Source organism: Haemorhous mexicanus, chromosome 9 (genome assembly GCF_027477595.1).
Source record: "Haemorhous mexicanus isolate bHaeMex1 chromosome 9, bHaeMex1.pri, whole genome shotgun sequence".
Lineage (NCBI taxonomy): Eukaryota > Metazoa > Chordata > Aves > Passeriformes > Fringillidae > Haemorhous > Haemorhous mexicanus.
Genome location: NC_082349.1, coordinates 24957883 through 24975918, shown reverse-complemented (window position 1 = coordinate 24975918; position 18036 = coordinate 24957883). Strand labels below are relative to the sequence as shown.

Genomic DNA, 18036 nt, shown 5'->3' with positions numbered 1-18036 from the left:
TCCCCTGCCTTTCTTTCTTACCTGGAGCATTGGCAAAACTTTCCACTTGCTCTGCTGCACTGTGGTCAAGAGCTGCTGCCTGTCAAAACCTCAGGATCCCCCTATCAGAAGCCTCACTGGTACCGTGGCAAGAACTGCTGCTGCATGATTTAGAGCTCTAGAGTCAGCCTCCAAAAATCTCATTCCAAACCCATCCCTGTTCCTTGGGGACAGCACTGAGCTCAGCCAACTTCTAAGTATTTCTGAGCCAATGCCTTTTAAAGATTATAAAAATCATGAGGATTTGGTTCTTGCATATCTTTAACTTATCCACACCTTCATTCCCCTTCTTTTGCTTCCCTGCTGTAAAGTAGGAATGGTTTAAAAACAGAAACTCCAGGGAAAACATTAGAATAAGCTTTCATGTAAGTATTTATGGGGTTTTGTGAGAGAATCCAACATGCAAAGGTGCCTGATGCACTCAGGCTTCAACTGAGGCAGCTGACAGCCCTTCTGCACTACAGTTATGCAGCGGTTTCACACAAAACCCCCAACAAATGGCTAAAAATGGAACAAGCTGGTAAAATTTAACAGCTAGCTTCTGGTCAGCAACACAAGTAAAACAAATTCAGCTGACCTTAAGGTCAGTACTTCAATATTTCCTTTCAATATCTTTTTGATTCTTTTTCAGTTCAGTTGGTATCAATTTTGGGGATTTCCTGGCATTTTGGCACAGGCTGTAACCCCAGCCAGGCTGCTGGCACTGCCATGGTGGAGGAAGGGCTGCACTCACAAGGTATGTTTTGTCATCTCCCACTCGGCATGTCTGCACAATGTGACTCAACTTTCTGGTTTTGGGCACCTCACTCCAAACACGAGCTCTGGTCACTGTCTGCAGCCAAGGGGACAATTGTGCCACACTTCCTTTGGTCTCTATGGTCGCAACACTTAAAGCATGACAAAATTGGAGTGACTCAAGGAAATCTGTCTGGACTTTCTAGTAAAAGTAGTGATGAACAAACTTCTGACGCTGACATTTTTCAGCCTCTTTAAATGCTGAGAGTAAAATTTATATGGAAATAGTTCATGGCTATTGACAAGCTGGAGTCTGAGTAAGTAACATAAATATATGTTTTACACACAGACACAAAGACAAACATAGACATGCCCAACACATATATTACATTTTTGAGAGGAGAAATTAAGTACTTCCATAACAGTGATCTTTGTCTTGTATCCAACCCTTGGCTGCTGAGCAAAGCCAGACCTGGAGCAAGCCCCACCTGGCTCCACACAGCCAAACCTCTGGCAAAGCAGACCTTCAGCTCTGGATCTGAGCTGTTAGACAGAATCCCAGACTGGTCTGGGTTGGAATGGGCCTTAAAGACCATCTCGTTCCACCCACAGGGATGCCACTCACTATCCCTGCTTGCTCCAAGCCCCATCCACACTGGTCTTGGGTATCTCCAGGGATGGGGCAGCCCCAACCTCTCAGGAGCAAGCAGCTCCTGAGCTGCCAGCTTGTGTTTGAAGGCAACCTCATCTTGGCACAGCGTTTGCACAAGGGTTTGATTTTCTGCACCAGACTTGGCAGGGCTCTCCTCCACCCTCCTGTCCTGCTGGAGAGGGCAAGCAGTGGCACCTTCCTGCTCGGAGACCACACTGGGAGCGGCACCTCACTGCCCCAGCCCAAGCTCCTTCCTCTTCCTGTGCCGTGGTCTCACTACTTCCCCAAGTTCTCTGCTCCCTGGGCAGCTCTGCCAGCCCTGCCCTGCCAACCAGGCCTGGCTCCTACTTTGTTCCAAGGGCTTCTGTTTCCTGCCCCACCATTCCAGATGGATCCAGAGTGCCAACAGGGAGAACACCGAGCTGTGGCAAGAGCTACAGTGCCACCCCCGCTGATTTAGGAGTAAAGCTTTGGGTCAGGTTGTCTAAAATCTTTGTTTTTAGATAACTATCACCTGTTATTCACACAGACACACAGTCACTCCCTGAGAGGATGAAGGGAAGGACTGAAGCCACTACAAATAAATGCCCAACATTCCCAACTAAGGCTTTGGAGATGGATCAAGACTGAAAACAACATCTTTATACAATTTTTGGAAATTTTTCCCTATGACAAGCAAAAAAAGTAAATTTCTCTTTACTAATTTCTCTTTACTGTAATGTGATAAAATGTGTAATTTACATACCAGGACATAAATTCCATCAGTGGTTACACAAAACAGAAAAAACCCACAGAAGTAACAAAGCCCATAAAAACACAGCAACTTAAACATGGATTTCAGGAGTGTGATACAGTAACTCTCAATCACTAAGGAGCCACAGTGACTTCAAAAGTAAAAGGACCGCAATCAAAGGGAGGAAGAAACCCCAAATTTACATACCCCCTTGTTAAAAGAGCTTTGCAAAATCTGGGACACAAGGGGGACTTTCATGCTCCTCTCTGAGGCACAGGGGATTGGTTCAGGAAACTAAAATGAACTATGACTACTCTCTTACCAAACTACCTAAGCTTCTAATTTAACTATTTCTTAAGACACCAAGGGCTTACTCCCTCCCTTGCCAACTCAAACTCTCTCTCAGCATATGAAACACCCATGGATGTGTTGGCTCTGTGGTGAAAGGGAAATGACTGACACTTTACAGGGCAGAGAGCACAGAGTGCAGGTGTTTGCCCGCTTTTCAAGAAGATTTTCTATAAAGAAAATGTCCATTTGTCAAAGCACAAAGTTATCAGAAGAGAACTACATCAGTTTAAAAAGAGTTTAACCCTAAAAACAGCACTTCAATGAAAACAGCCACTAAGTGGCCAGGAAAGGTCCCTCAGCTGGGGTAGAAAGACCTTGCCCTGCCCACACCATTCCTTTCAGATGGTGATTTTGATTCAGATCTGACTTAATGCCTTGGAAGAAGCCAATTAATTTCACAGAATCATAGAAGGTTTGAAGTGACCTTACAGCCCATCCAGTGTCACCCTGCGCCACGGGCAGGGACACCTCCCACTATCCCAGGTTGCTCCAAGCTCCATCCAGCCTGGCCTTGGACACTGCCAGGGATCCAGGGGCAGCCACAGCTTCTCTGGGCACCCTGTGTCAGAGCCTCCTCACCCTCATAGGGAAGGATTTCTTCCTAATATCCAATATAATTTCTCAATATCAAAAACACTCTTATAAAACTTTAACCTGTGTTCTCCAGGCCACAGGGGAGTTGAAGAGCTCATTGAATAGCACAATGAGTTAATGAATTTGAGATTCTTGGAAAAAGGAATTTCAGTTTAAAAAGCAAAATAACACTTGGAAGCGCCTCCCAGCTGAACGCAATCACTCACCAAAAAAACCTGTGTGGACATGTCCTATTCCAAGTGGAAAATGCCAGAGAAATGCAAGATGTTGGCAGGCTTTGCCATTAGCAAAGAGCTGGTTCTCATTACCATCAGCACAGGCTTCACAGCAGCTCCCTAAGGGAACCTCACAGTGCCTGGGAAAAGCAGGGAGTCTGAGAGTACCATCACTGAAACAAACACACACCCCTAAAAACACTCTGGATTTAGGGAAAGCCAGGACCTGCTTCCCAGCACCCTCCTCTCAGATGCTGTACAAGCTCTGTTCCCATTTTTGTTAAGTTTTTTATCAGCACTGTCCTTAAGTCACAGCTGTAGGGCTTTGGTTACACAGGAAAAATGACTTTTTCTTCACAATTCAACTGTCCAAAACCACCAGGTTTGTGAAAATTACAGAGTCCTGCCTTTATCAGGAGATAAAGGGGTGTTCCACTCAGTGCCGTGGTTAGAAACTCATTATCCATTCTGCTTGGATTAAGGAGGAAAAGGATTCAAACAGAACAGCAGCACATGAATAGTTAGTTCTGTATTTTATAGAAATTGTCTAGGACAAGACATGGCCACTATTGCAATGTTGACTTCAACACACACCCATATTGATTAAATTAAAGAACAGATGTGCCACAAAAGTCTTTCAAAATTCTCAATTATAGTTTTGAAAAACAGAACACAAGAGGATCAAATATAAAATTTCCATTTACTCACATTCCACAACCACCTTCTCCCCAAAGTGTAGTTTTATGTTGTTCCTCCCAGTAATGCCAGATCAGGCAGCAGCTGCTGGCTTTGCACAGAGCTCCAGTTTTGCATGTGAGGTCCAAAGGCACAGTTTTTGGGATGGAGCATGCAAAGTGCTGGTGCATGCCACAGCCAGAGCTGCTCCCTTTTCAGTGCAATCACCCACAGGTGCCGTTTGCTTTCCCCTGAGATGGGACAGAATGAAACCTCTGCTTGGGGGAATTTCTTTTTAACATCCACTTGACAGTGCAGTAAGTGAAATGCAGGAGAAACACAGTTTTAGTAATTAAATCCTATTTATAATCTCTACCCTTGAGAAATAGACATGGTAGAGGGGCAGGGAAGCACCACCAAATCAAAAGTAACTTCACACCAAATATGTAAGGCTAAATATTTCTATTTAATAGTCTGGCCAAGGCCATGGAGCAGATGGGATGAGACAGCCTGGACATGTGCATCCAATTCATACTCCACCTATCCCAACATTCCACTTATCAGTCCTGTCCTTCCTGCATAATAAAATGCAATCCCTTGGGGGCTGGGACTGCCCCTTACTGCAAGAAATACACATTTGTACAGATCTTATTATAAGATCTGTATGTGTGCATAAATAAGGACCTTTATAATCCCAGTAAATAGAAAAGGATAATTTATTGTAGAAGTGCACATTCATACCCATCTTGGCAAAGCATAGGAGCACTGATAATACGAATAGGAAAAGAAATTAGAGTCTTACTGATTTATGCTGAAATCATTCTAAGGAAAATACCAGATGAATATCAAAAATGAGTCAGTTCAACAGCTTTACTATCAAGTAACCACAAAAAAACACAGATGCGACTGATACATCTCAAATGGTTCAGAACTTGTGTATGTGGATGATTTTGACCCTGTGTTTTGTGTCTCCTTCCTAAAGTTGCTTCCTAGGGAAGCTGGAAAGAAAATTATTTTTGTTTGCAGGCTTAGCTGTATTTTTAAATACTGTCAGCATCCTAAGCTGAAGTAATGCTGTTAGCAGGAGAAAAAGCAGCTCTGTAGCTTTCCCTCCAAGTCACCAGTGCTACCAACTCATCTGGAAGGAGATTAAACATCACAATTAAAGAGAGCTTGCCAGCAGAGCTGTGCAGCCTGGACAGCAGCCCAGAGCTCAGAGGCACCACAGGCACCTCTCCAGCTCCAGCACCAACTCCAGACTGTGCCTCTTGCACAGAGCAAAGGGCACTCCCAGAGCATCATCTCTGTGCTTTGAGGGATATCCGTCTGGAATCACATGGACTTTATCATGGAAGCACCTGCTTTTCCTCCAGGGATCACTTAAAGAGTCTGGGACACTCCCACACTGACTCCTACTCTGGCTGTTTGTCAGTCCAGATCCCAAAACTATCCTTCCCTACATGTGCTGAGAGTCTTGGAATTACCAGCACGCAGCAGAAGTAGGCTGTGAGATCGAAGTGTCATGCCCACAGCCTACACTCTGGGAAAGGAAAACACCTGGGAGAAAAGCTGCAGTGTCTGTGTTCCCTGGCACAGCTGCCAGCTGAGACAGGACCAGCACAGGCTGAGGAAGCACCACTGCTGGCAGCCCATAATGAACCCATGATAAAATGAGTTAAATCTGTACATCTATCAATATATGGCTGATATTTTCCCCTCACCAACACTGCTGGCTTATTTTTTACATAAACTGTGCCATTCTATATAATAGCACAGAATCTCAGAGTGATATTGGTTGGAAGGGAACTCAAAGCCCATCCAGTTCCAGCCCTGCCATGGCCAGGGACACCTTCCACCAGCCCAGGCTGCTCCAAGCCCCATCCAACCTGGCCCTGGACACCTCCACAACTGGAGAACTAATAGGTATTTCTAAAAAAAGTCAATGAATTCTCACTTGCAGTATTGCCACAATATTTTTCATTTTAAAAAATTAAAGTTTAAATTAAATTTTAAAGTTTCACTAGGTCCTTTTGTTTCCCCATAATCTATGGGGAAATTTTGGTGCTTAGTTTGGTCCTGCTTTGGGGACCACTTTCCCCTGTCCTAGAGCCCACCTCCCATCCCTGCCTCATGGTCTGAGTAACTCTGCTCCAGACATTGACACACAGGCTACTGGAAATTGGTACACTCAGGAAATCTGGGTCATCTCTCTGAGGTAAACAGTAAATGAAAATCCTCAGGAAAGTCTGAATACCAAGGTGATGAGGGGCTGCTTTTTTCCTTCTTTTTAAAAAAGGAAGAATTCTTTTGAAAGTATTCTGTTACTACATCACGTTATTATAACCTAGGGCAGTGATGAGGTAATTTCCATTACCAAGGCAGGTTCTGATATTTGTTTTTCAGACTACTGAGAAAGACACAGTTATATCAGCGCCACAGCAAACCCAGACAAGGGTTCATCACCTCACAGCAGGATCCTGCTGCCCCTGCCCAGCAAATCAAATTCTTCCACAAATTATGTGGAGCTTCTGTTTGGAAAGAGACAAATGAAATAAAACCAGACCAGGGGCAAACTCAGATTAAAAGTGTGTCCCATGAGTGGCCCTCAGGCTTTAACCGGAAGCTGAATCCTTAGCTAAACCACAGCTGTAGGGAAGGACCTGCTTTTATAGTTTAAATCATGTCCAGACTGTAAGGCACCAATATTGTTAACACATACTTGCTCATCAGTGTCAACTAAACAATTAGTTAAGAATTCAGTTTTGCTCCCTCAAGGCCACTCCCCTTCCTCAGATGCAGAGGATATTGCCCTGAAGGATAGGGAGACTGCTCCACAGCAGTGTTATGTGTCAGGTAAAAAATAAATTGGGATGTAATCTCTCAACTCCACATTCACCACAGGCCATACCATACTGTGAGCTTTCACCTCTTGAGCTAGAAATTTTCAAGGAAAACTAAGTATTTTCTTGTATTTTGTAGTCAGTTTTAATATACTTGGACTTCTGGGTACAAGGAGGAGACACCTCCTTCTCTGGATGCTATTTGTTGCTATCCCTGGTACTTTCCATCCCAAGCCATTCAATTAACTTCATGTGATTTGAATTCACAGTTCCCAAGTCTCCAGTTCCACCGGCAAGGCTGTCCTGTTCCAACCTACATGGAAGTCACTGAGGTTGCCACATCCCTGGATATTGCACATCAATTCAAAGACTCCAACAGAGCCATTCCCATTACTCCTGCAGCAATGTGCACCCAGAAGGTCGTTTCTGCATTGCACTGGCTTCAGCCCTTGGCATTGTCAGAAGAACTGAGGTTATCCAAAGTGTCAGTGAAGTTTGCTCAATGGCTTTGCAGGAATATCTCTGAGGGAAATACTCAGTGCTCATGATTTTTCCCCTTTGTAGGATGAAAATTCACAAACTGAAGGGAAAAACCATGGTAAAACCTGAAATATTTCCCATTCTAGATGGTTTAGGCCAACTGGCAGAAGTAACCTATTCAAAGTGCCATGAAAATTATACTCATGATAAAAATGTTGAGTGGAACATATTCAGGTGAAGATGAAATCAAATATGCAACTCTAGTGACGCAGCAGCACTGGATAACTTTTTTTTCCTTTTTTTTTTTTTTTTTTTTTTTTTTTTTGCTTTTTTCCTAATTTTTTTAAGAAAAAACAAGTCATAAACAGCATTTGGTGCCAAGAGTCAAAATGGTGTTTTTCCAGTGCAGACTGACTGGCCATGCACGAAGAGGTTAATTTATGTGATTCAAGCACAAATCAATACTTGCATTTCTCTTTTGTTATGGATCCCTGCCACAGGGGAACGGGAGAGTGCAGAAAGGTAGACAAGGCCAACTTGAAGATTTGGAGACAGGACAGTCCTAGAAGAGCATTTATCTCTACACCTTATATTTAAAACTTCTCACTAACGAAAAGAAAATAAAATAAGCATGTCAGGTTTAGATTCATGCTTTCTGTCTGGAATCCTTAGCAGGCTGAACAACTCTCGGTAACAACAAAGCAGCTGATCCCATGCATCAACAGCTTCACGTGCATCTCACCCTACTAAGGTGAAGAACAGCATCTTCTGCCAGGAACACGCACTGCAGTTAAAGGTCCTACCCACACCACTGCTCCTCCCTTGGGGCTGGAGCTGTAACCCGGAGTCTGCAACCCGTCATCCACATGGGAAACTCCGCACTCAGCAGTTCAGGCGGCCAAAGGGATTTTCCCCAAAGTGAACGCACAAGGTCAAGCTCTGGGCAGGGGTCAGCCAGCCCCAGCAGTTCCAGCTCCCCAGGGAAGGGGACAAAGCCCAGTGCAAAGCCCGGAGCTGCTGGGGGAGCACAGGAACTGGTCCCACCGCTGGGGCAGCACCGTTGCACAGGTGCAGCAGGGCTGGCCAGAGCAAATCGCCCCGCACCTGTCAGTGTGGCAGTCCCAAAGAGGCACAGGGAGCCCCATGGAAACCAGGCTGGACCGGGATTGGAGCAGCCTGGGGTAGTGCAAGGTGTCCCTACGCAGGGCAGGGTGGGACTGGACAGGCTTTAGGGTCTTTTCCAAGCCAAACCATTCCGTGACTTTGGTCCGTGATCACACCAATGTAAGTGAACATAAACCTGCTAAAGGCCGTGACCAAGAACTCTTACATTTCTCTCACATCGGACCCGAGAAAAAAGCTGCTCTCGCAAGCATTTTGCGAAATGTTCCCTCTGCAGCCGCCCTGCCGCACTTCCCCACAGCTCGCACGCCCGACTGCTTCACCGCCTGCCCGTGCCAGCTGCGGGGACAGGGGCCAGGCACGCACCCCCGCCCCGGCCGGGGATGGAGCTGGGGACCTGCGCAGGGACCCCGGGTCCCGCTCCCACCCCGCTCCCCCGCGCTGCCTCCCCGTACCTCTCGGAGCCCCCACCGCGGAGCGGAGCGGGCCGGGCGCGGCCGGGGCTGTCCGCACAGGGACTGCTCCCCGCAGGGGCTCCGCCGTCCCCGGGCCGGACCGTCCCGTCCCGCCGCGCAGGCGGCTCCGCTCCGGCCCCGTTCCCGACAGCGCTCCTCGCCTGCCCTGCGACCGCTGCAGCCGCGCCCGGCCGCGGTGACCCCCCCGCTCCCACCCCGCGCTTACGGCTGCCGGGCTCCGCCGGGCGCGTCCCGCTCCGCTCCCGCTCCCGCCGCGGGCGACTCCGCGCTCCGGGCGGGGAGGGGCCCGCGCCGCCACCGCCTCTTAAGGAGGATCCAGGCGGCGGCCGGGGCCGTGGGGGACAGCAGCTGAGAGGGGGACAGGGGGTGTGAGGGGACAGCGGCCGTGAGAGGGGACAGCAGTGGGGCTACGGCCGCTCCGGCTCGCCGGGCGCTGCGGTGACCGGGCCGAGGGGACGGAGGACACCCGGGCGCTGCCGTGGGGAGCGCCTGGCCGGAGCCGGAGCGACCGACTGATGTGGTAGAAAATAGTAATCAAATAAATGGAATTTGCATTAAAATATCCCTTGCGTTAAAATGCCCTTGCTGTCGCGGCGGCGGTGGATGTTACTGTGGGAATATGCCTCTCTCAAGGTGTTTGATTCAGCAGGTGTGACCACAAAACACTTTCATGCTCTTCAAGTACCTCGTGAACATTTGCACGTGTAACACTTTCACTTACACACTCTTGGTTTTGAAAAGATTGGGTGTTGAAACAGCGGTGATTGTGCCCTGTGAACCTCGGCCAGGTCCACCAAGGTGTTGCTTGACCACTCAGTCCCCTTTGGTCCACTTTACACTTCCATCTAAGAAGTGGACTTTTAAGTCATTATTCATTCTATCACTTTCGCCCTTTGTGGTGATTACCTTAGAATTCCCTTCCATTCATTCATTCATTCACATTTTTTCTGTTTTGCTTTAATAGATTTGAAATTGAAGTGTTTTGAAATATACCAAAATTGGAAAATTTCTTTCTAAATTGTATTGTATTATTTGCTGCATTGTTTCCTGCTAAACAGGGAGTGGCCTTAAGCTGAAGGAGGGCAGGTTTGGGTTAAGAAAGAATTGTTCCCTGTGGGGGTGGGCAGGCCCTGGCACAGGGTGCCCAGAGAAGCTGTGGCTGCCCCTGGATCCCTGGAAGTGCCCAAGGCCAGGCTGGATGGGGCTTGGAGCAACCTGGGACAGTGGAAGGTGTCCCTGCCCATGGCAGGGGGTGGTACTGGATGGGCTTTAGGGTCCCTTCCAACCCAAACTATTCCATGATCCTTTGATTAAAACCCAAAAAAGCATTTTCCACCTGAGCTTTTGGAGCTCACAGTGAGTCAGTGGGAGAATCTGACAGGCTTAAACCTCAGCTTCTGCTCACAACATAACCTGCACTCTTTAAGATGCCAGTTCTTCTCCACACACAACAAAAGACGAGACTTCAATGCTGACGTCAAGCTCTTTCCAAAGACCCATTTTTACGCTAGGGCTTTTGCACAAACTCAGTGCCTAAATTGGAACTCACTTCCTTGAAAAATGTGGTCTTAAAAAAGCAAAGATAAAGGGGAGAAGAAAAGGCTGAATTGACTCAGCTGAGACCTCCTCAAAGCGCAGCAAACCGAAGGATACCAGCGAGGGGCACGTAGGTGGCATTCACATTGTATTAACAAAGCTGAGTGTCTGGCAAAGCAGTAGCCACAATTAGAGGGCAGCAAGCCACCCCTCGGCACAAAGCAAGCCAGAATTCTCATTTTCTCCATTATCTTACTGGTCCCCTGCTGTGATGCACTGAGGGGCTGAGCTGCCCTGCCCACCACTGATGATCTAGTGGTCTGTCTCATTGGTGAGGGTAGGGAAGCAGGGTAGGGAAGAGCTGCCCTCTGTAAGTGCTGTCACAAAGAAGGGCAAGTGTATGTTTAGAAAGTCAGCCTAAGACTGCCAGCTCAGAAAGCTCCTCTTTGATGTGGCAGCCTCTTCCTCCACATCCTCAATGTGCCATTTGAGGGAACACTGACCAGAAAAATGCAGCGAATCCACGATGGTGCCATTATTTGGGTCCTTTTGTCTTCCACGTCAACCACTGTCTGCAGACCACCTCACCTCGTCTCTTGGTAGGAAAGGACTCTGAAATGTGTCAGACAAGCTCAGTATTGGTCTGGAGACACGTAGAGATGCCAAAAACATGAATAAAATTGTTCTCATTGAGTTAGTTACCCTTTCCCCTTTGATAGCAAGGCTGAAGTTCTGACCCCCTCATCTGTGCTCTAACTCCTCCAAATGCACTTCTTTGAAGTGCCCAAGAGATGCCCTGCTGAGCACAAGAGGAGTTCCCAGTGCTCAGATGTGACCGTGAGTGCCCAGGGCAGGTGTGAGCCCCGTTCCTGGGGGTCCTCCTGCTCCCCCTGCTCCCTGGCACAGCCCTGCTCCAGCCACAGATTTGTGTGGAGCCAAGTGCTGCTTGCAGGCCTGATCAGCTGTCCCTGAACTCTGCCAAGGAAGGGGCATCTGCAAACTCAGGGTTTATCTCTGACTCTCTTTCTCGGCATTTTAAATCTCTCCACAGTGCAACACCGAGGGAACGGCTTTGGTTATAGATTTTGTGGTTTTACAGATAGCAAGTGCTGGAATAAACACCACCCCCAGCGAGCAGGGGAACTCCAGTATTTCCATCAGAACTCCCAGAGTCAGTTCTGATTATCAAAATTCCAATTTCTCCCTGGTCAAGGAAACAGCTCAGACTCCTGATAAAGAGCTGAGTAACTAAAAGTCAAAAATTCCTCTTCCCTTCTTGTTGATGCAAGGAGAAATAAAAACCCTTTTTTCTACATTGTGACTGTTCTTGTTACTTCATATAATTATTTTTAATCTTAATCCTGTTTCTTCAAGAAAATTATGGGTAGGGTTTCATGATTTATTTTTTTCCCCTGTGACAAAGGACACTTAGCAGCTGCCTTTCCCCATGCCTCATTCTCCCCCACACACTGTGCTGCGGGGTGCCTCACCAACTAACCTTGGAACGGGTTAAGAAACCTCTCTGCCTTGTCTTTTATGTAAAGTTTGTTGTTCTAATTTCAGGCTGTTTCAGCCCACTGCCTGCTGCAGGGTCCCTGACCCACCCTGCTCCCCTGTGTGTGCCCAGAGCTGCCAGAGCCCCCAGACCCTGCTTGGCTTCCCTCCCTTCCTGCGGCAATGGGAACAGCCCTGGACTGCGGCGAAGCAATAACAGGGTATGGGAACGGGCCTTGAGAGGCACCAAAGAGATCTCATCTGAAGCAGAACTTTGAAGGAAGCCATGCCAAATTACAGGGGCCCTTTAGGGTGTCCTCAAGGGCATAGCTTCAGGCAGACCGTGGAAAAAGGAGAGTGGGGATAGCAGGACAAACACGCAATTAAGTAAACAAAATGAGGTATTTTGTCAGATGCTTCACACTACTTTCTTCCAGGCATTTCACCATGCTTCACACTACTTTCTTCCAGGCATTTCACCAGGCATTTCACCATGTATCAGTGAAAAATCATTCTTTGATCAGGCTCACAAATATGAGGTATTCCATGGAAGGCTGACATTTGCTCTTGTCAAGATAAAATACCTCTCCTGCTGTGGTGAAAATGATTATCTATGGCACCGTGAGGTGAGGGGGGGGGACTATTAAGATTTCTCCAAGTGAAAATTAGCCATTTGCTTATCCATTGCATATCCTGACATGGTTTAGCTGGGGTTCTGTCTAAAGCAGGATTTTCAAGCTGCTGCCTCCTATCATTGACATCTAGCAGAGTAAATGCATTCCTTTTTACCACTTAACTCCTTAAGACCATTTATCAGATATATCAGGACTGCAGAAAAATGGCTTTTCCTCCAAGCCAATTTGCCTTTGCCCTTACTTCCTCACTCCCACATGGAAATATTTCCCCTATGACATAAAAAAATAAGCCATAATCCTGGAGGACTTTCCACTGTGAATGAGAAAACTTTGCACCAGAGGAGACTTCTGGAGGGAGCTCTCAGTCAGGTGCCTGATTCCTTGATATTCCTCTCCTTCTTTCTCTCCCTGCTTCCACCTACAAGGTGGTTTTCTGGGGCTGTGGCCAAGCCACCCATGGCACTTATGGAAACAAACAGAAAGGGCTAAAATAACAGCAGCTTTCAGTCACAATCCTGTGATCCTGAAATATCCCCTGAGGGCTTGAAGTGCAGCGTGTCAGGGGAAAACTTCATATTGAGAGAGAAGTCAGTCCCTGTAATTGCCTGCTACTGGATCTATGGTGTCTGTCCTCATAAAATGATGGGATCACAGGAGAAGTGGCTGCAAGGGACCTCAGGAGGCTCCTATCCAACTCCAGCTCAAGGCAGAGGCAGTTCTGGGGCCAACCAGGTTGCCCAGGGCTTGATATTCCCAGCTTTCCTTGACAGGAAACTGGCTTTTCATGAGACTTTGACTTGTGGCTTTTCAACAAATAAGAATAATTTTATACTGAGACTGATCCTATTTATACTAGGACATTTTAAATGAGATGAGTACAGGACCAAATATTTTATCAAATTATATCCACTTACATTATGGATATAAATAAAGTTACCTCAGTCTAAACAAAAATCAGTCATTAAAGGAGGCAATAGACAAGCCCCAAACATTTTAAGAACATGAGTGCTAAGTAGCTCATTACTCTGCAGATCTGTTGTCCTCACTGTCATTTCCCACCTGCCTTCATGCCCAGTGCCTTGTTGACAACCGTGCCCAGCAGTTTCCCCTTGATTTCCCCTTGAAAAAAATCATGTGGTTATCACATATTTATAGATATAATTTAATATTATAAAGTGAGGAAGAAGTGAGGACTCACAGGTCCAGAAGTCTCAACTCTGTCCTGTAACCATTATTAGAGAAAAAGTCAGTTCAAACAAAAGCTACAAGAAATAGAATTCAGTTTGAAATTCAGACTAAAAATCAGTAACTAATGAAGTCCTTGTGGTCAATACATAAATCAAAAGAAATTAAGTCAACCCCACTCCTAAGAAGTGCAAAGGACTCCCCCAAGTACCACAAGAAAACCGAGAGGAACCCAGAGACTATATTGGAGATATACTTTTGAAGAGATGTATTTTTCATTAAATAGCTGAAGGTGTTTAGACAACCTTGTTTGCCCTTTTGAGAGTAATGGCACCATCAACATTCACTTCACACTCTGTTATTAACACCATGGGTCGCTGGTTTTATGGTTCATTCAGGCTCTTCAAAGACAACACTCCATTTAAAGGGTAACTCGAACATTTCCTCTCCCAAATGAGGCTATTTCTGTTCTAATGCCTTCCTTTTCTTTCCATGCAGCCATTACTCTTTGGCTTCTCCGTTTGACTAAAATCAATCTGAGCTCTGCTGTGACCACAAGAGACCTGGTTCCACATCAGAAATTATCATGGAAATCCAGGAGCGGTGCAGCACTCCAGGTGTGACAGACTAAGGAGAAGCTCTGGAGAAATGTTTTTGCCGAGTTTTGCATCTTCTGTTGACAAACACTGCCTTCATCTCTTTGGGCCATTTTGTCCTCATTCTCCTGACTGTTACTCTGTCTCACACCCATGAACTAAGCCATGAAAACCCCATATCAAAGGCTGATAGGAGACACTACACCAGGCAGAGGGCTGGGTTTATTTTAAATATGTCCTGACATTCAGGAAAGTTCCTAGATGCCATCAAAGTTTTTGACTATCAGGAAACTTTATTCCCTAATGCCCTAAATCTGTTATATTATTGTGACAAAGGCAAAGCACATAAAAACATTTTCTAACCACAAAGAAACACTCTATAAAACAAGTTGAACTCAAATGGGACAGGTTTTTAACCAGTAGGAGTTAAGGACCCTCAGTTCTTTTTGTCAAAGGAAAAAAAGATATTTTTGTCTGCTGAGGCTGAACTTGAATTTTCAAAATACTTCTAGAGCAGCAGAACCTCAATGTACTGATTCAGTCTGACACAAAGCATAATAATCCAAAAGAATAAAAAATAAGTCTGATATGGAACAATCTCCCAACCTCCCAACCAAATTTGCAGAATTCACAGAAAAGTGAACAATTTTTTACATCTGCAGAATGAGGAAATTGTAATTTTTTTTCTAGCCCGGTTTTTTGTTTGACACTGAGGAATAGATCAGCTGGAAGTAAAACATGTTTGCCTTAATATACAGATAAACCAAGGAAATCAGGAGCCAGCTGTTTCTCAGGTACTGTACAGACTTGCACATGTCTCCCTGAGAAACTCTGAAATCTTTTCTCTATCTTGCAAATGGTCAAAGACACTCTGGAGTATGAGCAAACCTAAAGATTTCTCACTGACAGCTGAATTTGTGAGTTGCTGCTCCTTACCAGCAATCATGCAGATTAATCCTTGGCAGTCACTTTACACAGTGATGAATACTTCCATTATTTATTTCTGAAGAGGAGGGTCCTTGTGATTAAAGACATCTGCTCCCAGAAATAGCTGGAAAGCATCAGGATGAGGCAAACATCACCCACACCACCCTGCCTGGCAGCGTGTCATCACTCTCCTCACAATAACAAACAGACAGATTGTTTTGCAAGTAGAAGTTAAAAAACAGAAGTAAGACCTGGAAATATTCAAAGTCACCATAACACAGAGATCAATACAGAACAGTGGATAAATACATGGTGTATGCAGAAGGATTTTTTTTTACAACTCTACAAACATACCTGGGCATTCCAATACAGCAAGAAAAAAAAGTTCATTTTGTGTCTCAGGGCCTGACTATCCCAATTAGACTTTTTGCACAATGTTGAGTTTAAGAACTACTCTGAGTAATTTTCATATATCTTTCCTCATTCTCTTAAACTTCAAGATCAGCTAACCCCAGCCTGGCATCCCTGGTGCTGCAGCTCAAGGCAGTATGAGGCAAGGAAAGGCTTCCAGCCCTGTGATCCCTGTTCTGTAGCTCCATGGACTCATGCTCTGTGCTGGAACAGAGGGGTCTGGGGAGGTCTAAGGCAGCTGAATTCCTAAGGAACTAAAATCTCTGTGGTGGATGATTCCTAAACATGAGCTGTGCCTTGGGATTTTCACTTGTTCTCACAGTAATGAACTGGACCCTCCCAGGATAAGGTATTTTTTTGTTATGTAAGAAAATTGAGGAGGTCCCTATGATTCTGTGAAAAAGGGGGCACCTTCTCCACAAGCAATGGCTCTTCTGGGAGGGCCTCTCTCCAGAATCCTGCATTTAAACTCCATCTCTGTCTCACTTACCCACTGCCTTGGGAGAGAACCGAAGATCAGAGTGCAGAACACCAGAACAGGAGGGTCAGGCTGGAGATCAGGGAAAAGTCCTTCCCCAGAGGGTGCTGGGCACTGCCCAGGCTCCCCAGAGAATGGGCATGGCCCCAAGGCTGCCAGAGCTCCAGGAGGGTTTGGGCAACGCTCCCAGGGATGCACAGGGTGGGATTGTTGGGGTGTCTGTGCAGGGACAGGGGTCAGACTCCATGATCCCTGTGGGCCCACTCAGGATATTTTCTGACCAAATGATTCATGCCTTATCTACTCACCCCTTACAAGTATCACTATCTACTGGAAAAGAACATATAGCAATTTGCCAAAGAAAACAAACTTTATACAGGAATTAGTAGAGGATGTTATTATTTGATAGAGCATAATCCTTTTTTATTAATGACTAAATGGGTGCATTGAGCTCAGTCCTCAATGATTACGCTTCTTGACAGTCCTGGATATTCCCAAAATAAATTATGTGAAGGGACATAACTCTGCACTTGCAGTGAGTCCAACAGGGCTTACTCCTGTGGAGGTGCCAAGTAAAACATCTGAAGAAAAAATACCCACAGATTGAAGCATGAACTATATTTTTGTCAGTATGTGACATGGGAATGTTTCAGTATGACAAACCAGCCTGCTAGTGGCAGAAGGACACAGTCCTGTGCCACTTGCAAAAGCAGGCAAGTGAATGAAACACATGAGGAAAACAGGTCACAGATAATATTGATAATTGCCTGGTGAACAGTCATCATGGCAACAAGGTACCCAGGTATGCAAATTGTTAGAAATAGCCAAGATGCAGAAAATAAGGAGAACAAAGCAGTTCTTGTGTTTGAGACAAATTTGCAGAATTTTTCTTTTCTCTGTTCCACCTTTTTTTTTGAGGAATTCAGCTCAGCTGCCCTGGTGAAACAGTGCTGACTGCAGAGCAGGGTCCTCACCTGCAGCTGCACCCTCCACTCCTGGGCCTGCAGACCCCAACCTTTCTCCTTTTGCTCTGCTTGTTGTTTTTTCTAAAACACAGAAGTGTTAAACACAGAAGTAGCATAAACTACGACCAACATTCATCAGTCGTTGTCAATACCCAGAGCTCAGCACACCAGCCCTGAGAGGTCCAGCACAGTTGACATCAGCATCCCCTCTCATGTGATGCCAAGCACACAGAGCTTATTCCAGCTCTTTGCTTATCAGAACAAACCCTTGTTTCCTTGCTGGCTAACTCTTCCCTTTCCACATGGGAGGATGGCATCTTATTCAAGGAATGTAAAAATATTCCCTGCTGCCTTTTCCCTAATGAGACCTCTCCCTGTACACCCCCAAACGAAGCTTCCTGTGGAGACAAATTGTGACAAAGCTGTATAAAACCTTGCCATCCATCCTGCAGCCAGCTCTGGATCAGAATATCACTTGGCACTACATTTTTATTCTATTGTGAACACATTTGCCAGTGGGATTGAACATCACATAAAAATGCATGGAGGCTTTAAGGACATCTGTTTTAGTCCAGGTTTAAATCATCAGAACTATAAGGTGATGGAAGCTTCTCTAGTCAGGACATCACTTAAGCCCTGTTGAAGTCCCACTGACGTCAAAGAGATATAAACATATGCTTAATTTTAATTGTATGCTTAAAGGCTGGTCTGGAATGTGTCACAAATGGCCACTTTCTCTATTTGTTCTGAATTCTATGGGATCATTTCCATCAGGGGAAATAATTCATATTACTACATTAATTTTTCCAAGTCCAAATCCTTTTTGCATTCTCTACATAAAAACCATCCTAAGCCTAACCAGGAGAAAATCCTAAAGCATGAGTACCTGACAATAAA

General features: G+C 45.8%; 1 protein-coding gene across 2 annotated transcripts in view; it reads right to left on the bottom strand.

Annotated features, from left to right (window-relative positions):
- The window catches only part of PLA2G4A (phospholipase A2 group IVA), a 67494-nt gene extending 58299 nt beyond the window's left edge, over positions 1-9195 (bottom strand). Inside the window, exon 1 of one of the 2 annotated variants that reach the window (XM_059854567.1) lies at positions 9118-9195. The gene's annotated coding sequence lies outside the window, so the exon portion shown is untranslated. Of the gene's footprint in view, positions 1-8891; positions 9034-9117 lie in introns of those variants that run through there. The other variant, XM_059854568.1, reaches the window with a different exon arrangement.
- Between the last annotated feature and the right edge of the window lie 8841 nt (positions 9196-18036).